The sequence below is a fragment of the Puma concolor genome, chromosome D1 (genome assembly GCF_028749965.1).
Source record: "Puma concolor isolate L17-30 chromosome D1, mPumCon1.1.hap2, whole genome shotgun sequence".
NCBI classification, from domain to species: Eukaryota; Metazoa; Chordata; class Mammalia; order Carnivora; family Felidae; genus Puma; species Puma concolor.
Window position 1 is genome coordinate 106,034,849 of NC_141676.1, and position 26,417 is coordinate 106,061,265.

Here is a 26,417-nt window from a genome sequence, read left to right on the forward strand (position 1 = left end):
TACAAAAAATATCATCTATTATAAGCTTTTTGAAGGTAGGAGGGACCATGTGTCCTATTTTTGTTTTTATATCTTCCTAGAGTACCTGGTAAAATGTCAACTGCCAGTAAATGTGGTTGCCCCAAGACGGAGGAGAGAGCTGGCCAAGGGTGGTTTAGGCAGAGCCAGTAGGGGCCTCTGAAGGTTGGAGAATCTCTTCCCAAACTTTCAGTCTACAAGGGTGATACACCAGTCATGGTAAAGAAAGGTCCCATACTCTTCTGTTTAACAAGAGCCTCTTTGCTATATCCAAGGGTGGGAAGTATTAAAAGAAATCCAGGGAGGTCTCCTGGGAAGGTCTGTGGATGCTAGTTACCAAGGGAGGTGCTTAATAGTAGTAGCCACCGATCATTGAGTCCTCAACTTTGTGTCTGGCGCTCTACATACAACTGTTCACAATAATATTATTTTAATGTTTCTGAGCCTCAAAAAGGCTATTTGTAATAAGCTATTTACAATAAGCTATTGTAAAAAGGCCCAAGGTAAATAACAGACCCTAAAGGACTATGTACTTCCCAGTGAGTCAGGTATGTTCCAAAAAAGACTTAGGTATAGAGAGGAGAAGGAGACAGGTGTCTATCTCACTCCCAACCAACCTTCTTCCTCATATTTGAGGACAGTGGCCTAGGCAATGGTTTGCCCATTACTCCGGGGTCATGTGTATCACTATCCTTTTTTTTTTTTTTTTAATGTTTTTTTTTAATTTATTTTTGAGAGAGAGAGAGATAGGGAGCATGAGCAGGGGAGGGGCAGAGAGACAGAGGGAGACACAGAATCTGAAGCAGGCTCTGAGCTGTCAGCATGGCCTGAAAACTCACAAACTGTGAGATCATGACCTGAACTGGTCAGACCTTAACTGACTGAGCCACCCAGTCACCCCATCACTATCCTTTTAATGCCACATTCTTAAGGAGCTTTGAGGAAAGAGAAGTCAAAGATAAAATCTATATTTATGCGCATATAATGATCATCAGTCATTTTCTGATGAGGACTAACTGGTTGCAAGTAACAGAAACCTTGTTTCCTTAAGGAAACAAGGGAAATGTTAGACTGAGGGGTTGCTTCTGGCAGCCAGAGAAAGGAATATAGCTGGGTCCCAGGAAGGGGCTGGGTGCTGCTGGCACTCTCTTCCACCTCTGTATCTCTCTGCTTGCCCCGCTAAGTCTCATCTTGGACCTGCAGATCTGCTTCTTATGCTCCCCATAAATACTGTACACCATGGTTGCCCTAACCCTGGGCATTTATGTTTGCATGCTATGGTCCTGGCCCCGTGGGAAGTTTAATCTCTCTCTTGACCCCATTTCTAGCTTTGTCGAGAAGAGCGTGCCCCTCCCTGCCCATATTAGGTCACATGCCTCTGGATGGGATCCTATCTCATCGGGTTGGTCAGTGGTGTTCTGGAGTGAAATGTGCCCATGTCTCTGGATAAGAATAAAATAATCCAAGAAAGGAGAAAGGAGAGCTGACAGTGATCAGTAAATGGTTAGCATAGCAAAAACTACACTTTATCGATGCAGACGCTAAATCAGGGGTTTTATATTTTTCTCCAATTCTCACAACAATCATCCAAGGTTAGGTATTGTTATTCCCATTTTCCACAGGAGGAAACTGAGGAGATTAGAGATTAGCAAACCCTGGAACACTGATTCTGGTGAATTCAAGCCCTTTTGGAATCTTTTTCTTCTGGAGACAGGTTGGGCTTTATGGCAGGTATGTTTATTCTTCAGTATTTGCTCCTACTGGCGAGGGATGTGTATGTGTGTGTGCGTGTGTGTGCGCGCATGTGTGCAGGTCTCTGTGTATCTGCATGCACTTACTTTTTCCACGGTTGTGTGTGTCCTGAGATTCTGAGAATGCTCATTTCTCAGCAGGGAGAGAATGTTCAGCTGGAGCCTGCCAGCCTGAGTCAGCCTGGAGCCAGAGGCCTGGCAGGAGTGGACAAAGATGGTCTTTATCCACCAGGAATGCAGTGACCTCACTATGGCTTTCCTCTGCTGGCTTGGGTTTGTGTTAAGCAGAGGGAGGTAGATTTGGGTTGGGGCTCAGTGCTGCCTGTTCATGTACCCTCCAATCCCTTTTCCTTCCCTCATCAACCACTGTGGATAGAAGCCAGGAGCTCTGGTTTCATTGCTATTAGGCTAAAATGGAGACCGGGCTGGAGCTGAGGTTGTGGCAGACAGTGGAGCAGGGACCCTGGAGTAGAAAGATCAAGGATCAAAGACCAAGGATCAAGGGTTCAGGAATGAGGAGGCCTGGTTTCCACCTGTTTTTTTTTTTTTTTTTTTTGTTTTTTTTTTTTGATGGCTGTGATATTCTATTCAGATCATGCTACCACTTGAGATTTCAGTTTCCCTCATCAGGGACATGAAGGGCCAGATGATCTTTAGTGAGGCAGCCGGGTAAGTCAACCGTCTGATCTGTGACAGCTCTTGCCCTTTCTCCTTGTCCTTCAAGGGAAAGCATGGCTAGGCCTGGAAAGAGTAAAGCAGGTGGGAACCATAGTCTTCAGGCATGTGAAGGGCACAGGTATGAAGAATGACATCCTGAGTACGGCTTTAGACTGGAGATGGAGGGGTTTAGGTAGGCTGTGGGTGAGATCAAATTTTTTTGACAAGGAGAACTGGGAAGTCACAGATGGCCTATGTTGCTAATGTTCATCTTTGGATCTTACCTTCCTCAGCTGTAAAAAGAAACTGCCCAACTAGATGGTTTCCAAGGATTCTCTTGGCTCTGACATGCTACAGATGACTCAAGGAGTCAGAGGACTCCCAAGCTTTAGAAATTCTCCCCCTGATTTTGCTCTATGTTTGTTTTGAACACACCTGTTTTCTAGCCCATAATGGCCCAATTGTTATGGCAAGGGAAAGAATACTTGTGTTTTGTGTGGGGGGTGATGGGGGTAGAGTGTGGGGGGCAGAGAGAAAGAGAGAGAGAGAGGGAGAGAGAATGGATAGGTGGTGGGAGGAAGACATGAGAATGAGTTCTCAGGGCCTCCAGGAATCTGTCATGCTTTCATTGGCTCTCATAAACCAAAGCCATCAACCCTTCCACACACAACACAGGTCTGGGTAATAAACTAGAAATGATGGTCTCACTTGTTTAAATCCTTCATATTTCAGGCCACAATCACCCCATTTGACCCCGGTTGTTTGACACAGATGACGGCTTAGGGACCTGGTAGCCGGTTCCTGCTGAATCTCCTTGCTGGCTGGGGACACCCAGCCTCAGGGGTTCATACTGATAGTGACCCCTCCCCCTGGTGGTGTCATGGTGCTGCCAGTGCCTCCTCATCTTAATCCTTCTTTGTGCAGCTAATTTAAAAAGTGTCAGAGCTTTCGACACAGAACCAATGGTAAATTGCATTTGTCACAAATGACAGGGCAGATCTGTAAGGGGTGGCCTCTTCTCATGGGAGTAGTTACTATTTGGACACTACCCTGCAAGTGGACTAAAACCCTGACTTCTTTCATTGGGGATACCTTTTCTTCATACTTGGTAAAAGGTACTTTTATTAGGACACTCAAAGGGAATAGTTAAGAAGAATTGAACTCTTACATTTGAATAGAAACTGTGCACAGACACAGAGCTTCAACAGAGCCAATTACAGAGAATATTCAGATACAATGGCCCCATAGGGCTGGTGTTAATGACTAATCGCTCTAAGGATGGGGGTGTGGGGAGAAGAAGAGGTAGGAACTATCCCTGACCTGTCCTGATCTCTTCCCCTTCCCCTGATTCTGAGTCTGTTGCCCCATCATGTTCTCTGTACCTCAGTCTAGCATCCACCAGAAAGGCCTCTTTTGGGCATTAGGATGATGGCAGAGCATGGGGATTTCCCAGAGTCTGTCTGCAGCTGCTCAGTATTGAATACATATAAGATAACTGCTCTGGCCAAATAGAATCCATCAATCATATCACTTTCCTCTTTCACCTTCAATTTCCATCCCTAATTGTTAGTACACAGACCTCCACACCGCAGGCTCCTAGAACAGACAGCTCCGAAATTAAAGGCCTCTGAAAAACCTTTTTTGCTTACAATGTCCTCTTTGGTGGTGGGGGGGCTTTCAGGGTCTCCCTAAGGGTTGGCTTGGGCTCTGTCCACCTTCGGAGTTTAATGACGTACGTCAAAGATGTCCCGTGTATTCAAAAGCCCCTTCCTCCATGTTTTCTCTCTCTCCCCTTCAATCAGTTCTATTGTCTCCCCCCACCATCCCATCTGCCCCACCCCCATCTGCACTGGTTGAATTATAAAGCTGCCCCTTATAGCAAATTCTACTTTACCAACACTTTACTGTTTATGTGTTCTTCATTTCAATTGTGTGAAAGAGTTTACCATGAAATGCTGTGAGGCTCTACTTCACTTATTTATAAAACTAACTGTCGGGGCAAGACTAACTATACACAGGAAATTTAAAATTGTCTTAGGTTTGGTGAGACAGTAACATGGGTTAAGATTGCTTATTTCTGACTCTTACCAACATCCTAGAACTCCCAAATCAAACAAGTCTGGAGGGATGAGGTATCATGGCTCTGGCTAAGTTTACACAAGGCAAGGAGAGCTCTTGGCTGCTGTAATTATCCCCTCATCACCCACCTCCACCAGAAAGCCACTGGCTTTCTCCACCAGATACTAACCACTGTGGCATCTGAGAGGACTCTCATTTCAGTTCTTCGTTACCACATAGCTGTGACCACCAGCTCCCTAGCCAGTTATGCCTCTTCCAGGAGAGCTTCACTGATCAATAATTCTGTTTGAAACCTACCAGGTCACTTCAGCAAATGGACCCTTTTCTCCTCATTGGTATTTCCATTTTCTTCTTGTTTTGCTATGGATGAGAATGTCGCATGGATGAAGGATGCCAGTGTGGGTTTGGAGAATGTTAACCTGACAATGGGTCAGAACATGAGCGACAGGGGATAATAGTAGGAAAAACATTTGGGAAATTTTTTGAGCACAATAAACATAAAAGCTAGACAAGAAAGAAAAGAAAAAGAAAGGTGACAAGTCATGTTAGAAAAAAAAAATTATAGACAAGTATTGATTCAGCCAAGGCTAAGAAACCTCGGTGAGCAATTGACAGTGTCTGGTACTTGGAAAAGAGGTTTTGTTCTGACCACTTCTGGTCTTTGATAAAAGGAGATTCTAGTCACCCTGCAATTGGGGCTTGTGCTGGTTCTCTCTGGAAATAACTCTGCTTCCTGAGGATGGATGTGGGGAAGGCTTATTGAGAGATCATCTGATTGCAGGCAGGGGATGTCCTGGGAGAGGGGATGATGTTGGATAAATTAAAAGCAATTTCATGTCCAGTGGATGAAATGAAAAAATCTAGATTCTGAATCTATGATACATACTGACAATTTCCTTATCAATATGTATTATGGCAATTCTCATTGTAGTGAAGTTATTTCAAGTTAGCATGTAGGTCCTCTCTTCTAGGAAGCCTTCCCTCACCTCCTCTTGTCTTATTGTTTTTAAAATCCTATTTCTGTAACTAGGGTGGCCAGATGTCCCAGTTTGCCCAGAATGTTACCAGTTTGAACATGCAGCCCTCACATAATCATTAATAGCACATTCTCCTGAGTATCTTGGTTTGGACAATAAATGGTATGGGTCAGCTTCTCATATCTAACACTCTCAACTTCTCCATATCCTAGCACTAGTTCATCTGCATAATATCTGATTTTCCTAAATCCTTCATTAGACTTCACAGTCTTTGAGGGCAGGCTCCTTTCTTATCTTGGTCACTGTTGGATCCTCAATATCTAGTACAGAGCCAGGCATACTGTTAATGCCCCCAAAATGTTTACTAGGTAGATGGATAAATGCCCGTAATCTAACTCAGATTCCCAGGGCTTGCCTAGCTGGAAATGCTTCATGAAATGTTCTGAGCAAGACAGAAGTCACACAGAGAAGAAAGGAACTGTCCCCATCCCCACTGTTAGGTAAACTGGTTTGTAGCCATTGGCCACGTCCAGTTCCTTCTGCCATCTGGCTGTGGTCTGGGTAGGCAGCCCAAGTTACTGTCCTGTGCAGTCCCTGTTGTGTCTCAGAGCCATTGTGGACTCCTGTCTGCATGGATTACTCCCTGGAAGTGATGCTGTCCTAGGAGGCAAGCAGCTGGAGAACAAGCAGGGGGGCAATGATGACAGAATCCAGCTCTGCCACTCAATGATGGCTCTGTGATCTTGGTCACAGCCCTTTACCTCTCTGGCCTTGCAAGAAAAATGTGCCTTCCAGCTATAGCCCTCTCTGATTCAGTGACTGTCCTGGGATTCACACATAAACAGGAACCATGGGCTGTGAGCCAGGATAATAATAAAATGGGCTGCTTGTCAGCATTTCCACAGAGAGGGGGAGATTGCCTCTGAGTTCTCCACCTTAGTTTCTCTCCCAGCCTAGCCCACCCAGGGCTTAGTGCTCAGACCCCTTAAACAGCCCCCAAAGCTCTGCCTGGTAGGGCTTCTTGCTCAGCAGGGCCCTTCCCACAGTCCTCCACTCTCCCCTCAGAGCCCCACTGGTTAATCCTTAGGCCTTGGCTCTCCTGCTCTGTGAAGGGCCTGGCAAATGTGGAAACATTCAGGAGTGCACGTTCCCAGGTAACCAGCTGGCCTAGAACGGAGCACCTGGGAGAAAATTCCGAACTGTGGTTGACAAAGAAGGCAAAGAGTGAATCAGAGATGTGAGGTAAAGCCGAGAATAGGGAAAGAGTGTCATGAGATCAGAAGCCAGGAGTATTCGGTACAGTCTGGGAAGCAGAAAGCAAAGCTGGTAAAGGTTGAGAGAGCAGCTTGAATGCTGTGAATCAGGGAAATACATGAGTGAGATGTTTCTATGGGGCTGTGGGCAAGTGGGAGCCGCAGCTGATGAGAAGGACTGGAACATGGCTAATAAGACTTCCCATGGTACCACAGTTGGGGTTATTTACAATTTCACAGAAGATTCCTGGAGATGCAATACTTTCACTGAGAGTGCTAATTCTCAAATGATAGAATCTCAGATGGTGTGGCAGGCCCAGAGGGGGAGATACTTGGAGCCACTGAAACTGGATCAGAAAGCTACCTTCTCCTAAGGTGTGAGCTCCTAAGATAAAGAGGTATCCGGGGGAACTGTTGAATAAGATGGGTGAAAGACTGAACAGCTTCTCCATCCTGCAATATTACTTGAATGCTGAGGACAAGCTCAGGGAAGCTGAGGGAAATGGAAGGTCTAGATTTATAATTGTGAAAGTACCCCTAGTAGCAGAGAAGGGGACAGAGGTGCCCCCAGATTCTGGGACATGTTTTGAAGTGGTTCTTTAAGGAATCAGAGATTCTGGTGGTATCTTCCTACTTGGAGTTGATGGGCTGCTACTCAGACACCGTGAAACTGAGGGTGGAGGATGCTTCTGAAAGAGGGACCCCGCCTCTCTGCTTCTTGCACACCTTAGAAACAACACAGTCCCTGGGAACTTGCTGAGGAGCCAGGGAAGCCGGGGGTGGCTTCCTCCCTCTACCTCTCAATCCTGGAGTTTTAGAGTCTCCCTGACAGTGTGGCACCATGTTAGATAATAGCGGCACAGCTAATTTGTTAATCTGCCAGAACCGCATCCAACACCCTTTTGTTCACTGACACCACGGTAATAGGAAGGCACTAGCCCGGCCACTGTTTGCCTGCTGAAACTAAGCCACAGCGCTCTCTGCATAATTCATTTGTGCATGAAATGGAAGCTTAATAGCATAAGTAAAGCACTAAGCAGAAATTGGCAGTAAATGTCTTTTTTAAGTCTTAAAGATAGACTCTACTTCACTCATAAAGCCCAATTTGGTATTACTTAATGGCATAAAACACTTTTCTCTGAAGCCATACTTACTGGGCGATTTTAGGTGCCCCCTACCTTTCCCAGCCGCTGCCTGCTATGATGGCCCATCAGCCTGTTGCTCCTGTCTGCCTACACAGATGTCTCCTTCTATGTGGCACTGAGCCAGGCATCCTATACTCGCAGGACCCCAGTGCCTCCTCCAGGGCTCACTCCAGCACCAAAGGCTAGAGTCACCCAAGGGCCAGGACAGCCAGGCCTGGAGCTTCGAGCATGCTGGTTACAGAGACAAGGGACTGGCGGCTCTGGGTGAGCATGCAGGAATATTAATGGCCAGGGCAAGCAGGATATGAGGTGGAGGAGTTGGGCTCCTGTTCTTCCAGAACTGGGAATGGCTCTTGTGAATTTGCTTCTCAACAGGAGTCTCAGGCTGAACTGAGTCTGCTCAGAGCTTGCTAAGTGCTCATAGGAGTCAGGACTCTAGAAGAAAGGACCTCCTACTTTGTGGGTCTCTTTCTGGTTTTCTATTGCTACACAGCAAATTGCCCTAAACATACTGACTTGAAACAACCATTTTACTTAACCTGGCAATTGTATGGCTTGGGACTTCTGGAATTCTGCACCTTGTGGGTATCATGTGGGGCAGGACCCATGTCTAAGATGGCTTCCTTACTCCTGTGGCTGGTGCCTCCTGACAACCTGGCCTCTGTCTCTACATAGCGTGTTTCATCCTCCAAGACCTCTGCACATGGCTTTGGCTTTTCACTGCATGGCTTTCAAGACTGGTCCTCTTGAGGGGAGGTTCAAAAGTGATCATTCAGAGAGGCACAGCAGAGAGCTGCAAAGCAACTCTGACTCAGCTGAAGCCCCTGACATCATGTGTGTTCCATTCTATTGCTCAAGGAAGTCAGTGAGTCCAGCCAGGTCCAAGGGAGGAGGGGGTATAGACTGTACCTCTGGATGTGCACACAGAGAGGGAGGAAGGCAATCTCGGAGGAAACTACCCCAGTCTCCAAGTCACTCACGTAGGACAAGGCTCCAAGTTCTACTCGCTGGTTCTTGCTCATGGAACCAACACATCTCCACATGTGCTAAGATGCATACCGGCACTCCCAAGTACATGTTGTTGAGTAGGTAAACAGTGTTCACTGTGGGTGCACACTTCACATGTTTAATGGGTGCTCAGAGAGTTAAATCTTCTTTACATACGGAGAAATATGTTTTGAAATATACTCGAGTACTTCTGTGTCAGCGCAATGGACCAAGACTGGAGTGCCATCCTGAAAACCAAAAGACTAGATCACGCAGTGATGCGGTGTCAGGCCCCAGGTGGCGATGCCCTTCCTGATGCTGAGAATCATCAGGTCCCAGGTTTCTCACTAGTTTCTGTTCTCACTAGTTTCTGTTGCTGGTGAGGTAGGGATGAGGGGGAGGAAATTTTGAGTTGTAAGGTGGGGGATGGGAACAGGAACATGCCCCTAGTTGATGACTCTGGGTGACTACAGGCTCTCCCCTCTGGTTACCCTTTCCTAGGTCACTCTGAGATATAAAAACAAGCAAACACGCAGACATGTCAGAGATCAAGTCCTGTGAGGGTTAACCAGCTAGAGGCCTTCCCAGGTCTACACACAAGTCACAGCCCTTCTGCCAACAAAACTTTTGAACCTTTTCATGCTAGAAGAATGTTCCTTTGTTCTGACCTTGAGCTAGTTCTCAAGCTCCCTGGTAATAACTTGGCCTTGCAAGACACTATGCCTAATTACCTCTAATTTTTCATTCTTCCCCCACTCCCCGCCCTTTTCCTTAGCCATAGTTGGTGGAGAAAGGCAAATCAACCACAGTGCAATGATTGTTTGAGTCATTTCCTCAATTCCTGATTCCTCTGCTGGACTGTAAGCTCCATGGAGGCAGTGGTTTTGTCTGTTATTTTTCGTTTTTACAAAGCAGTGCGTTAGAGAGCACAGTATCTGGCACATGGTAACACTCATTAAATTGTTTTGAATCAATGGGTGAGTGAATTTATTCAATAATATGCATTCAGCAGCTATCATATGCCAGGCACTGTGCTGGGTGCCAGGGATCTATTAATGAATAAGACAACATCCCTGCCTTCCAGGAGCTCAGATCACGCCTGTATGGGTCCATTGACATTTCTTGGCCATTTCTTCCTCAGCCCTCAGATCCACGCACTGCTCATAAACTATCTGGCCATATGGGGACCATCTCTCTGGCACAACAGCCCAGATGGTGGCTTTACCAGGCAGGATTATTTAGGGGTGATCTTCTCCCAACCTCCTCCCTTCCTAGCTCTCACTTAATTACCCAGCATGCCTCATAAATAAAGTGGGGGAGGGAGGGATTGCCTTCGCCTTGTGAGCATAAATGTTTTCTAAATGATATTGTTCCTGCAGCTTCTGAGAGCCTCATAAACATGCCTGGCCCTGGATTTATTATGCGACAATAATCCCGCTTAGCCAGCTGGTGAGATTCATAGTTCTGACCCCTTTCCCCAGTGCCCCCCTCTTCCTTGCCTCATGCAAGCGAACAGGAGGCCAAGGGGGAAAGGTTGCAGGGCCTCAGGGACTACAACTTGGGACAGCCTCCTGCAGACTGATGCTTTCAACCAGCTTCGAGTACTCCTGCCTTTCCTCCTTATGTCCACTCCCAGAGCATTTCCAACCAGCCGGCACGGCCGCCTCCCCCCCCCCCCCCCCCCCCCCCCCCGGCGCCCTGGCAGTTCTGCAAGTTTCTCCAAGGAGTTCTGTGGCTGCAAGGCAGGCCCAGTGGGAGTGAGGGGGCCATGCACAGCCGTGCCGCTCTCCTCTGTGCGTCTGTCCCTGCAAAGCCTCTTTAAAGGAACCCAGCCCACATGTGTCCATGCTGGGACTGTTCAGAAGATCACCACAGGCATCAGCAGACAGCTCCAGAATCCTTCAAGTACTTCCTGCCCACCGGGTTTGCAGCATTTCTGCTTTCAAGACCCCCCAACCCCACACTCACTTTGGTTCTGTAATTCAGATTTTCTATCCTGGTATTAGCAGCCCAGTCTTGGCCCAGCTTTCCCAGTGGGCCTGAAAACCTCACTGTGACTTCTGTTTCCTATGATTTAGTTTCAGCAAGGAAACGGTGGATAAGAGATCCTGTAAGACAGACCCAGAAGCACCCCCTTGCCCTATTGCCTCCCTGACGGAAGAGGGACCTTGGACTTTGGAGACTGATTACTATGACATTGAGGCCAAGCTGTCATCAGTCCTGGAGTGCACATCCTGTTCACTATGTGCGCAAATGAGTGTCAGCCAAATATATCTGAGCCATACTGCTGCAGCCTTAAGGCCTGGTTTCATACAGTGTCACATTAAAAAGAAAAACAAATCTAACTCCAAACGCTGTGAAAAAGCAGTTTAATTTTTTCCCCCTAAAGGTTCTTGAGGAGATGGTAAAGGGGAACATATATCACATCACACAGAGAAAACCATTCTAAAATCCCTGTTTACTAATCCGTCTCTACAAGGTCCTACAATATTCAAAGGGAGTAGAGCTGCAATATACAGTTATGCAGGTCGTGCACTGCACAACTCTAGGGGGCACCATTCACATTTGCAGCCATAACAGATACAGATTTATTATAGCACTTTTCTGGCAGATGGTTCTAACCTGTCTTGAACAAGGGATGGCTTTTTCTGTTTTTTGGTATCCCTCTTTTTCAACTCTTTCCCCTCAAATTTCCAATCTGGGTCGGCCCTCCTGCTTTACTTCCATCATTGCCCTCACTCAGTGCATCATCTCACCCCTCAGATCTTCTCTTTGGAGTGTGGTCCATGGCCTCCCTGGGTCTGAGTTTAATATCAGCCCCTTCTGGGTCTTGACTGTCATCTATCATCACTATTGCCCAGGAGCAGGTCGGTGGAAACAAAGCTTCCCCCTTATGAAATGACATTGCTCTCTCTCCCTCACCAGAAAGACTCCAGGGGCTGATGTTTTCAAGAAGATTTAAGAATCTAGCAGAGACACAAGAAGACACCTCTCACTCCTCCAAGAGGGGACCATTTGGTCCCACCTTCTGCCGTCCCTGCAGCCCAGTGTGTACAGCCAGGTGTGCCTGGCTATTCTGAAAAGACCCCATGGAAGTGTTCCCAGGACCCCCCTCATCCCTCCCAGGATCTCACATCATCTCTCTGCAGTGATTTTCTTTTCTTCCACATGAACCTGAGTCCCTCCGCAGGTGACTTAAGACACAGCCTCTGTTTCAGACCCACAGTGGGGATGAAACAGGACACTCGTTTACCCTCACTGTCCTCTAGCAAGACTTTTGTGTCAGCTGCCTCTCTCCAGACAACAGTTCCCCAAGTATGGGTTGGGAGAGGAAGAAATACCCCTAATAAAACTCCTGATCTGGAGCGACACAGAGAATGGGTGTTGATAACCACCTGCCCCTTCCCTTCTTAGGCATCATTCTTCATCGTTGATTTGTTCTCTCTCTCCCTCCCCATCCTCCCTCCTGGCTGAATCCTGACTGGAGCAGTTCCCAAAGGTTCTCGGACAGCCTGACGAAGAGGCTGCATCGTACCTTTGATCAGCTAGTGCTTCCAGGAAGACTTGACTCCCTGTTTCCCACCATGGTTCTCTACTCTGCACATGCTGCCCTGGTTGCAGGCACCTGCTTTCCTGGCTCGCAGAGAGTGGCTATTGCCCAGACCTCTGCCCCTCCAGGCCAGCCTCTTCTCAGTACACTTGATCTCCCCCTTGACCCTCACTCAATGCATTAATCTTTCACGGTAACAAGTTCCATAGAGAAAGCTCTCTCCACTGCAACTTCCCAGAACAATTACTACTACTCATGAAGGGAGTCAGGTACTCCCTGATCCCCCAAGGTCTCTTGGGACCTGCTGGTTGACCTCATCCCTACCCTCTTGATCAGTTGTAGGAGAGTGAACCCCAACACCACCAGAGCCTGCATCCACGTGAGGAGAGGGGGCTCCTCCCTCTACTTCTTTTCCCCATTCTCTTTTCCTCCATTCTCCCTGTGCCTCTGTCTTCTCCCTAAACAACACATCACAATCTAACCAAATCAATCACCCTCACTCAACATCATCCCCAGGGGACCTTTTTGGAGAACGTGGTACAATCTTCCTGTCACTTTATCATCTGCTGGAACCCAACAGTGCTGAGCTGCACTTCCTGCCAGCACAACATGATGGAACAATCTATTTGGGATGGGAGGCAGAGAGGGGAGAGGGCAAGGCAAACACAAGCCCACAGGGATGAGCTCAGCCTTCTAGTCTACCCTTTCCATGTAACACACATGCATATGTCCTACATTCCTTTCCCTAGAGGACTCCAGAACCAGAATTTAAGGTCTCATCCCCTGGGGTTGTTGGGTGTCTCTACTCATCTTAGGTTCAAAGATGAGATCATCATGGACCACAGAGACTGGGGTGGGACAGAAGGCTGGAGGTGCAGTTAGCTCGGAGCACAGAGGTGAGAAAGTACATGCTAGCTCTGAAGTGATGTCTGTTGAGGGAACTGTATTGCTGAAACACAAGCATAGAGGGAAGAAGTGGATGGTCAGTTGGAGATGATTGTAGGGGGCTCAGAGAACTGGCTAAGAGACAGACACTTTACACTGTAGGCAGTTGGGATCCTCCAGTTTTTGGAGATGGATGAACATTCTGGTAGCAGCCAAGACTGCCTGCCCTGGGCAGGATACCCAGTGTCCAGCCCCACACCCCGTGTCAGGCTGCCATGACCCCTTTTCTCCCTGCTTCTTCTCTCTTCCCCTTCAAGCCCTCCCAGGCCCTCCCATCATGTAATCCCTCCCGAAAGCAAGCTCTACATTGGTCACTCATGTTTAGAATGCTTCAATACCTCCCCACTGCCCAGCAATAAATCCTTATCATGACTTAGCCAGGCATTCAGGGCCACCAGGCCTTAATTTTCCTCATTCATTCTAGCCTTATTTCTCTTTTATGCAACCTAGGATCCATCCAAACCAAGCCACTCATTGGCCCACCCTATGATATGCTCAAGACCATGATGCCCAAACCATCCTCACCCTTCCAGACCCCATTCAGAGGACACTGCCAGCAGGAAGCCTCTCTGCTTTTGTTCTTGCCTTTCTGATCACTTACTATCTTGACTCATGTGCATATCTTACCACCCGAAAGGGGCCTACAGCTGGATCCTCCAACCCAGGACAGAGCCTCCCATGTTCAGACAATCGGTAAATGCCACGAGATCTATTGCCAGCCCAGGTCTCCCTTATGTCAGAGGTTAGTGGGTGTCAGTGGTCACTTCGGCTTCTGTCTTTGGGAAAAAAAATGAAAAAGAGTGGGGAAAAGAAAGATGCAGACATGCACAGGTGCCTCTGAGAGACAGAAGAAAGAGTGGGTGTTTATTTCTGGCTCCCTGAGTTGTTTATTATCAGCTTCTCTCAGGTACAGCAAGCCCTTCACATCCTCACCGACAATTACCGAGGAAGCATTCAACTAATTTTCTCAACTTCAACTGCCTTTAGTGTGCTCTAATTTTAACATTACTCTCAGCTGTTTTTTTTTTTTCAGATGCAATTAAGTTGAAATGACAGGTGCCTGCATGCCCACATGCCTGTTTGTCTGTCTGTCTGTCTGTCTGTCTTCCACAGGGTGGGCCAGGAGATGAGCATACCTCAGGGCCTACTCTGCCTCTGTTCTCCAAAAGCTGGACGGACAGAGCCTAGGCTACTCCCTGGCTTAAACAGGAAGTGACCAAAAAATGACTTGTTTAAAGTTTTAAAGCCATGAACCATTTGGGTATTTCTCCACAGAGAGCCGAGAGCTCTGATGTCTACCCCGCGTCAAACACTGAGCTGTTTAATTACACTGGTCCTTGGAGAGGAGGGAGTTCGTGCACCAGAACAGTGAACCGGGAAAGAGGGAAGCTTGAACTAAGAAACTAGCTCCCACCACCAGCAGGGTGAATAGCCAGCCCTTTTGTGCGAGAAGCCTGAGGGTAAAGGGGCCCCTGAGGGGACCTCTGGTTCATTCTCCTGCACCCTGGCAGGACTCCTGGAAGTGAGGGAAGAAAGCCAGCAGGCTTCTTTGTCGCCTGCCCCAGGCTCTAGAACATTCATGTCAAGATTTTTTTTTTTTTTTTTGCTCTACTTCAATTCTCCTTGCTCTACCTTCAGCCAACTTGTGCTTTTTTTTATTACTATTTTTTTGTCTCAGCGGAGACAAAGAATTGCTCTTTCATTCAATCTTGCTTTCTATGAAAGTAAGCTTCTGTTAAACAGTTATATATCAACATCCTTCTGCGCACCTCACATAGCACATATGCTTTGGAAACAAAAGGCACACAGTAAGATACACATTTTTGAACAAGATTTTATATGTGTGTGTGTGTGTGTGTGTGTGTGTGTGTGTGTGTGTGTGTGTGTGTATAGTGCCTTCCAATTACTAAGTATTTCTTCTACCTACATTGTTTCATTTCCTCTTCACAACCTCATGAGTCTGATATCTTTGAAATCTCCTTTTTCTCTATGGAAAGAAAAGTTCTGTAAACTCAAGCAACTTTCTGGTGCTGTACAACTTGTAAACCAGCCTGTGACGGGATTTCGGGGTCCAAAGCCAGCATTTCCAGCACACTAGACTATCTCTCATGAAATGTCCTCTAAAGTTTGTATTTCAGTAAGTAGCACTGGCCTCTCACCATTAAGTGCATCCCCCGATCTTTGGAAGTAACTGTTCCTTTGTTCACTGGAAAAACACTCATGGAACACTACCATGTCCTGGGCACTGGATGGACATTAAATGTTGCCATAAGCTAGTTAATTAGTCAAATACAATTCTGATCAAAGCTGCATTAGAGCATCTCTACCTGCCACTAGTCACCCTCTGATTTCTCTATGCACTGTCTGTATAGTCCAACTCTACCCTCGGTCCCTGCCCCTCCAAGCCCTTAACCCAAGTCACAGCCATTTGTCCCTGAGAAATCACATGAACCTACAAATCCACACAGGAGGGTTCATGACTGACAGCTGAGCACCCTGTAAGAATTTCTACAGGGTTAGAGACTGCCAACTCTCCAAACTAGGGTATATATACAAGTATATGGAGATCTTCCAAAAGGACTTGGAACATGGGTACTTTGAAGGGAACCCATTCACACTTCTGTGACATATAACACCCTCTTTCCTGGAATGGACTGCCATGGAACATGGCCCTATTAAGTTGCTGTTTCTACCTTCCCACATCCCCTTTCATAATTACCTTTCTCCCATTTTTGCTAAAGAAAAGCATTCACCTTGGTTATTCTAAATCCTACTATAATGCATGATTTGTGCAAAACTAAAAAAAAAAAAAAACAAACAAAAAAATCCACCAGATTACCAAGAAAAGACACAATTCAACATATCAATACAGAGTCAGGGTTTAGTGCAGGAAACAGACAAGAACCTAGAAAGGTATTTTAAGCAAGAAGGGATTTAGAGCAAGGAACAAGGAGACTTACAGCAAGGCTGCAAGGACAGATACTAGGCTGGGTCCCTTGGAATGATTTCCAGAGCAGTGGAGAACTTTTCCTCAGGGAACTCCTCTGAGCTGCCCCTGGAGAAAGGCTCATCAAGGACAAGATTGTACCATCCCAGTCTGAGTAGACCTTGCACACTGGGAAATTGGACATGAGACCCCAAAGCTATGACCAAGAATTAGAGAGAGTGAGGTCAAAAAGTGAGCCCACCAGCTAAGAGCAGTGAGATCATCAGTAAGAAATATTAAGGCAGCTTTATTTCATCCAGGTTAACAGATTCACGGCAAGGCACTAGAAGGTTTAAAATGTGAATGTTGACAGTTGATAAAAAGCTGGAAGGGAAGCAGCAATCTCCTATGAAGCAGTCTGAATTTCCATACTTGTTAGTGGCAAGAGAGAGAAGTTGGGGAGTGATGCCTATTCACCCATGGCTCATCCATGTCAATTACATACTTTGTATGATTGCAAGAAGGTGAGGGTGAAAAGTCCCATGCTTACTCCAATGGCTCAGTTCTACACCTTGAAGTTATAGGAGCATATAGCAGACGTGTGTCCATACTCTTTTTTCACTCAGGCACCATCTCCTTCCTGTAATCAGCCTCTTCTCTGCTCATTTATTCCTTCCGACCAAGAGCTTATGAGATTTATATTAATTTAATGAAAATATATTGTGGGTCTTATTGTAAATAATGCTCCTAACAACAATCATTAATAAGTGTGCTATGGGTAAGTCTCCCACTTACTGGTGACCCAACACCTCTCCTTCTGTTATTAGTGTTGGATCATTAATTAGTATTCACCCATGGACACATAAATTAATTGTAAAAAGGAGCCCTGTGTCTCTCATTAAGTGATAATTTTCTGAAATATTTTGCTTTGTATGTTTAATATATCACTAAAATTTTTATATATGTATGTTGATGGGTTACATAATAATTATTATAATACTATTCAATACAAAGAAAAATACTTTATGACCTAAAGCCTTCTGTCAAAACAAATTTTTAAAAATTAGTTTGAATGTACATGGGATAGGATAATCAATGAAGGTCTTTAAGGCATAAGAATATAATATTATGGTAAAATTCTATGAGGAAGCAAAACGGAATTTAAGGAGAAAGAAATAAAATAACATTCCTGGCTGTTAAAGAAAGGCTGGATTTTTTGTTGTTGCCGTTGTTTTTTCAGTACATGCGGGTAGATTCAAAGTGCTATGGTGTTTAGTATCCTTCTGACACACGACAGGGTGAACCAGCCATTTTATTAGAAAACGGCAATACTTGCAACAACCTGGAAATAGCGTCTTATGAAACTATATAAACTTATAATAAAATTTTAAATGTCAACTTTAAAATATGCAAGACAATACATGCTTTTTCTAATCTCTTTTAAGGAGTCCATGAGTAAAAATGTTTGAGGAGCCCTATTCCCAAACCAGCAATGGCCAAACCCAAGGGTTTGGCCATAGGAAAGGAAATTTGAGAGGTGCTGGAGGGCAGAGGGGGAAATACTTTGATCAGGGGCAATTCAAGGAGGGGGTATTTGTTCACCAGGCCTCTTGCTTGCAGTGTCGTGTCTCAGTTCAGTCCTCCCTCACAAACCCCAACAGGGAAAGCACCCTGTGCTACGAGTGCAGGCTCTGCAGCCAGACGGTCTAGATTCCTATCCTGGCTCCTTCTGCTTGGCCAGCTAGGTGACACTAGACACATGCCTTAAACTCTATGAGACGTGGTCGCTCACAGAGTTTTGGGGAGGACAAGCCCCAAGTCCCAGGGCTGCTGTGAGAGCCCAGTGTGATCGCTCATGTAATATCCCTAGAGTGGCACCTGGAAAGGACTCAATGAACACTTGCTATTTGTATCATCACCTCTGTTTTCTGGGGAGGAAACTGAGGCCCAGGGAGGCTAAGTAGCTTGAGATGTGCCCCAGTGGTCCCCAGCACACTGTGCTGCCTCCCTTCCCAGACCTGACAGTGAGGGCCACGAGGTGGCTGCCTGTCCTGGCCAGCCAGCAGGGTGCTCTTACTCCTCACACCTCCCTGCCTGCCTTGGTTTCTGTCCCACTTTCCCCTCTCCACTGAGGGAGGTGGCACAGGGGAGGGGGATGGCCAGATGCAACGGGGAAGGGAGAAAGGAGGGCAGGTGCATGACACTCTTAGTGTGCCTAGCAGATCTGTCTGCCCATCTGTCAGTTGGGTTCCGTTGTCAAAATTCACAAAACAGGTGCCTCTGATTTGGAAAAATTTTGCCCTTATGGGCACCTAAATATATGAGTTCTTCATATGTCACCAAAGAGGTGACAAGGTGAAGAGTGAAAAGATGGAGGCGTAAGAAGGTGTTTCTTTCTCACACAATTTATCCCCAGCCCCAGCCTCTGCTCCTCATAGACAAACAAGGGTAGCAGGAAGCCCACAAACTCTGGAAACCACTGGCTGAGGTCAGGGGCCGCTGTACCTTCTGTCCACAGTATTCCCTACAAAAGGGGCCTGTCAGAGCCAGCTGAGGGGGTACTGCGAGCAGGAGGGAGATCACTGTTCCTCAAGGTACCTTCAACACGGCCCCCAAATGCCTCAGCCAGCAAGGCTCCAAGCCCCACACTCCTGAAACAACGTCCTTCAGCCAAGCATCCTATTTTTTTTCTTCGGCATGTTAACTCAAACCCTTGACAATTTTGTTTGCTTGTTCATTATCTGTACCCCTCCTCCAGAAATGAGAATGTAAACTTCAAAGGGCCAGGGACTTTGTGTGTTTCATCCCTGATTGAGTGACCACTGTCTAGTGCAGTCCCACACATATAGTTGGCACTCAATAAATGTTTAAGTACATGAATGGACTACTGCATAACTGAATGGTGACAGGTCTCTACCTCCTCCAAGTACCTGCACTGGTCAGGCCTCCGTCTCCCTAGTACCTGCGGGTCATGGCTAACTTGGCCTCTTCTCGTCACTACAGCTGAAACGATGTATTCATCCATCCATCCATCCATCCATCCATCCAACCATCCATCCATCCATCATGTCCTTAGTGAATCCTGGGTATGTGCCAGACACCATCACAGATGTCAGGTAGACAGGGAGCTCACAGGACAGGGAAAGACTTTAAACAGGTAAACGGGCACATTTCTATTATTCACCTCTCTGATGGCTTGTGAAGGGAAAGAACAGAGTACTAGGAGGCAGAAAAATGGGAATGGTGTCTAATTTAGAATGTGGGACCTTCAAAGGCCTAAAGGTGAGCCTAGCTGAGAGGGAGGGAGGCTATTTTGCAGGCAGACAGAATAGTATGTGCAAATGGCCAGAGGCAGGAAGGATGCCCCATGTGGTAGGTGCAAGGTGAGTGAGGGGGCGTGGCATGGCCCAAGACTGGAGACGCAGCTAGGGCTGGGGCATGCACAGCCTCATGTGCTTTGTTGAAGAGTTTTGTTTTTATCTTCAGGGCTGTGAAAAGCCTCACAGAGTTCTAAGTAGGGGAGGCACGTGACTCCGTTTATATCTTTAACCGATCTCTGACTGTTGAGTAGAGAACAGATTGCAGTCAGGCAGGAGTAGAGATGCAGAGACTAGTCAGGAAACTCTGGAAAAGGACAGGTAGAGATAGGATGGTGGTAGCTTTGACCTGATTTCTGTCCCTCGGAAATGTATACCCCATTGATAAGACCATTCATTCATTCACACATTCGTTCATTCAGAAACTCATTAGAAAGAACTTTATGTGACAGGTGATGGGGACACAGCAGACAAGACAGACGTGGCCTTTGCCTGTGTGGAACTTACAGTCTGGTAAGGGAAACAGACCACTAAACGCAAACTTCCGGCCTTCTAGCTACATGGGATGGGGGAGGCGCTATGGCAGGGGAAGGAGGAAGGTGGGAGAACACCAGGAGAGGCACCTGACCCTGACCTGCTACGTCAGGGACTGTCAAGAAAGACCTGGACCAGAATTGCAGATTCGCAACTACACATGAACTGACTTGGTGTCCGTCTTCTGAAACAATAAGTGGTCTTGCCTTGTATTCATCTAACTACCCACTGACTAACTCCACCAGGCTGGCTACAGGCAGCTCAGTCTTAAGGTGGCCAGAAGTGAAATCATCTGTGACCCACAACCGTCCCCATGCCGAAACCTACCCCACACAATGGTTCTTAACTCAAAGAATGGCATTTCCATCTACAGTCATCCACATCATACACTTGGGCTTCTCTCTCTTACCCCTGATGTCTGGTCACTCACCAAGTCCTACTGGTCCAGCCTCCCGAGGCCTCTCACCTTCCTCTCCTATTGTGGTTCCCAGGCCGTCCACCTGCTTCAGGCCACCACCCTCTCTGGCCAGATTGCGGCCACAGTCCCTGTCTGCTCTCCCAGCCTCACAAGCCAAGCAACCCCACCCCCATGTGTTCAGGGGCTTTTTAAACATTCACTTCCACCTTCTCCTGGCTCCACCCTCCAGCCTCAGTGTGCTTGTCAATTCCTTCAGGCAAACTCCTGTGACCCCCCTGCCCTGGTTCAGGGCCCTCCACCCTGAGATGCCATAGCACCACGCCCTTCCCTTGGGCACATGATGCTGTTTGTGCCTGCCTCCCCATCAGACTTTAAGCTCCTTGAAGGCTCATGTCTCTATATACAACTCCCTGCCTATCCAACAGAAATTTCTGTGATCCCGTGCCTGGAAAACCTGGGAGAGGGTCCTGATGCCCTGTGAACGAGGAGCCCACAACAGGCATGAGGTGGCCCCTCACCCAGCTCAGCCCTGCCGCGCCTGTCTGCCTTTCTCCTTTGCTTTCCGTCCTGACAGAGCTGGCTGCTGTGACCACAGATGGTGAGAGGAAACACAATTTGTATTTCGGTATATGGTCTGGAGTGTGCTGTGACAGACGGAGATAGATGATCTCTCTCCTGATCCCACCCCCGAATTTCTCCTCCCCTGGTTTGTGAATGTTAGAAGCCTACTATCTGAGCAGGGCTGACAGGCAGGTGTGGGAGAGACAGAGAGAGCTGGGGAGAGGGGATGTGACTGAGAGAGGGCCGCTAATGCATCTGTGGCTATTACTAACACGATGACAATGGCAGTTATGGAGACACTTTGATTGGGGAGGAAGAAGAAAGGAGGCAGAAGGGAAACCATCTTCTTATCTGTCAGAAGCAACAGCAAGGAGCTGAGGCCTCTCAATGCCTCTGAAAATCTTTAAGGACCAAAAAACCGCTCGAAAACCAGGTCTCTGCAAACCTGGGGAGCAGCCAATGGCGCTGGACAGTACGACCCAAGGTGCCCCACATTCCTTTCGTTGCTTCCCCGGAGACTGATACCTGCAGATCTCCTGATAGAAATTGCTAGCTGCTCGGCAGGGTGGGTCTGCTCTATGCCTCTGCCCAGGTGCTGGGGGGCTCCCAGGGTTCCTATTTCTACCCTTAAAGCTCAGGGAATGCATAGTGATCCCTGAACCCCACTCCCTAGTCACCTGAGCCTTTATGCAATGTTGATTTTTTTTAACCTTCACTTCAGTGGAGAAAGAGAGAGAGATCTTAGAACTGAGAACAATCTGGGAATTAAAAGATACTGGTAGAACCAGCAGTTCTGCAAGGAGAGAACAGCACAGGCATATCATAGAAAATATTGAGGCACATTTGTCAGGAGCAGCAAATGACGGGGGGGGGGGGGGGGGGGGAGGGAGGGAGGGAAGGAAGAGGCAGGCAGGGAGGGAGGGAGGGAGGGGAACAATGATTTAGTAGAAGTTCAGCACCAAGTCTTATTGAAAATGAAGCCAGAGCTGGAAAATGCCAGCTGGCTTTTGCTTTACCTGCCCAGACATGGGGGCAGCATGGAGTCAAGATGCCCTGTGCCCTCACCCCCTACTTTGCTTTCTGCCCCTCTTTGGTCCTTGGAGTTAGGCAGGGAGAGGGGCCCCAGACAAGCTAGACCATCTCTGTCAGATTCTGGGCAAAGGCAGGCAACATCTGTGTCCCCTCCTTTCCTCAATGGCTGAGTTGTTTTTATCTTATTTTTTTTAGTTTTTAAAATTAATTATTTTATTTTGAGAGAGAGAGAGAGAGAGAGAGAGAATATCTCAACCAGGCTCTGGACTGTTAGTGCAGAGTACGACGTGGGGCTCGAATTCATGAACCATGAGATCATGGCCTGAGCTGAAATCAAGAGTTGGATGCTTAACCTACTGAGCCACCCAGGAGCCCCAGGGGTCCTGATACTCCTACAACTGCTTGCTCCCCAACGTAAGTGCACACACACATACCCCTCATCACTACCAGCACCACCAGTTTTTGCCCAGCAGCTGCCTCAGATAGTCTACATCCTGCTCACGAACTAACCAAAGGGAAGATGCTAAAATCGAACCCCAAACCTGGGTGTGTCCCAGCCCCATAAAGGTTTCTCATCTCCACAGTTCTTGCCTACCCCAGAGAATAACAATAATGGAGTTTATATTTATTTGGTGCTAACTAGGGGCAGGCACTGTGCTAAGTACTTTGTAAGACTCATTGTGCATAATCCTCACAACCCTCTATGTCAATTTCAGTTATTAGCTCCACCTTTTGGATGAAGAGGCCAAGGTTAGACGTTAAACAAACCAAGCTAACCCCAAATCACATGTGGTTACCAAGGGTCATAGCCTCTAACAGGGTTTCTCTGATTTCCCATATCTTACTTAGAGGCTCCTCTTCTGGGTTCAAGTAGGATCATAGCACTTTTCACATATTACTGTAATTGAAGGTTTATGTGCCATGACCAAATTCTCACCAACAAATGTCAGAGGAAGCTGCACATGTGTTTTTCAGGCTTGTGTGTACCTGTGATCCAGCTCGAACCAAGCAGACAAGAGCAAGGCCCTACAACAGCCATTTGCAAACTTGGATGTCACTGGACTTGACACACAGCCAAGTTTAGGAACTGCTGCTTTAGAAAATACTGGCAAAACAAGACAGAAGGAACCTGGGTCCCTGGAAGACCGCACGGAGCAGAACCTCCCTCCCATGGGAACATTCACCTTGAAGAGTTACATGAGAGAGACATCAACCTCTACCTTATTTACCCTTACAAAGGCCATGAAAGAGACATTTAGGGAGTTAAAAGGAAACCCTGATTGCACTTGGATGCCTGTAATATCAGCAAATGCTCATGAAATTCAAGGTACCAGCAATCACTTGCTTGTACACACACACACACACACACACACACACACACACACACACACACCTCACATACTTTTCTGCATGGCTCTCTCTTTCCCAGTCACTATTAGGGTGGTAATCAGCTAGAACCACAACTTTCCCAGCTTCCCATCAAACTCTGATTAATGGGGAACTTTCTCCACCTGCCTTCCACCACTCCAAGGCAGGCCAAGCTCCAGCTTCCTCCTTTATATTCTCCTCCTGATACTATAAAACAATTAAATAAAATTTCCTATAGACTCTGCCTTTCCTATCTTCTGTTCTAGAACAGACTCAGATTCTGTCTGGTTCTTGATTCTCAACTTTCTCCTTTGACTTTAGGAGGTGAGGAGATCTCATGATGCCTATGACCAGCTGTGGGCCTGAGGCTCCAGCCAGGATCTCTGGTATAAAACCATGTAGAGTCCTGCCCCACCTGCTGCTTGCAAGTGTGAGGCCAGGCCAACTCAGGGACCTTGGAATAGAGCTCCCAGCAAGCAGGGGTCTGGGGGTGATGAATACTTCCTGAGCAGAGGAACAGTGGTAATCCCCTGGGGACCCAAGCTGGCAGAGCCTGAGTCCAGGACAATGTTCTGGCCTGAGGAACACAAGGACAGAAAGGAAGGCCACTCCCTGGGTACTGGGAAGAAGTTATGGCCCCTCTTGGGAAATCAGCACTAGGAAAGGACACCTCAGGCACCATATCCATTCACTGAGAAGAGATGGTACCCCTTGGAATCTGGGTCAAAACCAGAAATGTCATTGCAAACCATGTGTGCAATGATTATAAGCAACACAGGAAAAGGTCCTAGCCATAAAGTGGCTTTGATCCCATAGGACAAGATGCTATAGGGCTCCATGAAGGAGGGGCTATCACCCAAGTCCTAGTACTGAGTCCCTACGGCTCCCTACGTGGCCTTGGGCAGGTCAGTGGGCCTCTCCGAACTTTAGTTTGTTCACCCACAAAATGAGTATAATAGTAGTGTCTTCCCTGCTGACTCTGCTGCAGTTGATAAGATTAAATAAGCAGATGTGTGCGAAAGTAAAGAGTAAAACTTAATTGTGATAAATATTCACATGGTCCGATTTTCTATCGGCTTCAGATTAAATTCCGGTGCTGAGAAGACAGACTTCACTATAGAAGCTACTCATTAAATATTTACTGGAGTATTGTTGATTCTGTTGTTAAAAAAGGAATTAAGTGAACCGAGTGGCTTATATTCAGAAGGGAATGGGAAGACCAGGAGAACAGAAAGCCAGGGGACAGGGTCAGAGATTTGGATCTGATGTGGACCACCAATACTCCCCAGGGGTCTCCTCATTGATACCCTGCTTGATACCTTCCTCTCACAGACAGACAGGCATGGGGAGCTGAGTGGGGGAGAAGAGAAGAATCTGCCTTAGAAACCTGTGCTCCCACAGCCACTAAGAAGTCATGGTCTCTAACTGACTATAGCTGAGTGATAGGGCATCTGACCCAAGGTAACCAATCTATAGACTGGTCAATGACCAACTCCTGATTAATTCTCCCCAAAGGTTAATGACTTGCAGCAATATGCAAAGAATTGGGCAGTTAGCAGTGAACACCAAAGCTGAGGGTCACGAGGTGAAGAGGCCAGCCAGGGGAGCGTGGTCACCCATGGGTGGGTCAAAGTTCTGAGCAAGCAGCAGCAGTGAAATAGAAGTGAAACACAGCAAAGAGAAGCCTGGCAGTAGCAGGAAAAGAAATGGATGGACATGGAGAGAGGCAAATTCACAGACAGGAGCTGGGACACCCTGGTAACTGTGCCCTGATGCTGCCGATAAGTTCCAGAACTGGTGGTCTCTGAAGGGCCTTCTAGCTTCAGCCTCCTGCAGGCCTAGCTCACCTTGGAGTCTGCTTTCTCCACAGCTTGGTTGTTTACCTTCACCAGAGAGAAGATTCTTGAAAGCACCTGGGAGGCCTGGCTCGCGGCTGAGGTTCTCATTTTCTTATTTCCATGGGCAATCTTACCATAAGCCCTATATTACTTCAGAAACCCTGATTGATTCTCTGCTTCTTGCAACCCAAAACATTCAATTAACAGGCTGCCTTTTGGGATCTGGAAGCTTGAGTTTCCAAGCCCAGAGTCACTGCCAGGTCCCTAAGTAAGGTGTCTGTCTAACAAAGCTGGGGGAGCTGAGTCCAGCCCTGCAGTCTGGAGGAGCTAGCCTGGAGCACCTGTTCCTGGGGCCCAGGTGGGAGTCCTCACCAGCCAGAAGTGTTGAGAAGTGCACACAAGCTGGCTGCTCTGTGGGCCTGGTCCTTGCCTCTGTGTGCTAGTTAACTGGGAGCCCCATGCCAGTGCCTTTGTCCTGCCTTGACATGAGGACCATAGTCGGTCAGTTGGTAGACGGTAGGCAGCCTGCAGATAGATGCTCAGCCCTGTGTCTTTCTGCACTCCCTTCCCTAAAATGCAAAGCCTGAAGCAAAAGTACAGAGGCCCCCTGCCAGCCCCTTTCTCTTTACACCCCTGGCTCCATCTCAGACAAGCAAGAGTTTCATGCACCTAGGGATGGCCTCCCCGGCCAACAAGCTCAAACTCCATCCATGGGCATTCCCAGCCCCTCAACGGCCACCCTTTGATCAACCCTAGGGGTGTAGAGTCTAGGGATGAAGTCTACCTTTGGAAGGATGGACCCAGGAAAGAGGCTTCCTTTTCAGGTAAGCCTTGAAACGTAGTTCACATCTCTTTGGTCTAGGGTCCCAAAACCTTGAATATGACCCAGAAGGGGATATGGATATAGGGTAGGCACTGTCTTTATTCCCTCTCTACAGCACCCAACAACAGCAACTGCTTTGCTTCCTGGATCATGGATAAGAACAGCTCTTATTTACAGAGAGCTTGCTACATGCCAGGCACATTCTAAGCATGCTTCTCATATTAACTTATTAGATGAC

General features: G+C 47.3%; 1 protein-coding gene and 1 long non-coding RNA gene across 3 annotated transcripts in view; one reads left to right on the plus strand and one right to left on the minus strand.

The window, feature by feature from the left end:
• PTS (6-pyruvoyltetrahydropterin synthase) overlaps window positions 1–26,417 on the minus strand; it is a 681,414-nt gene that overhangs the window by 157,055 nt on the left and 497,942 nt on the right. The window lies entirely within an intron of this gene.
• LOC147576969 (uncharacterized) lies at window positions 1,910–23,758 on the plus strand. 2 transcript variants are annotated; one of them, XR_015240594.1, is made up of 2 exons: window positions 1,910–2,042; window positions 23,126–23,758. It is a non-coding gene; the product is annotated as an uncharacterized LOC147576969 (long non-coding RNA). The 2 variants fall into 2 exon arrangements; XR_015240593.1 differs by lacking the exon at window positions 1,910–2,042 and adding an exon at window positions 22,406–22,564.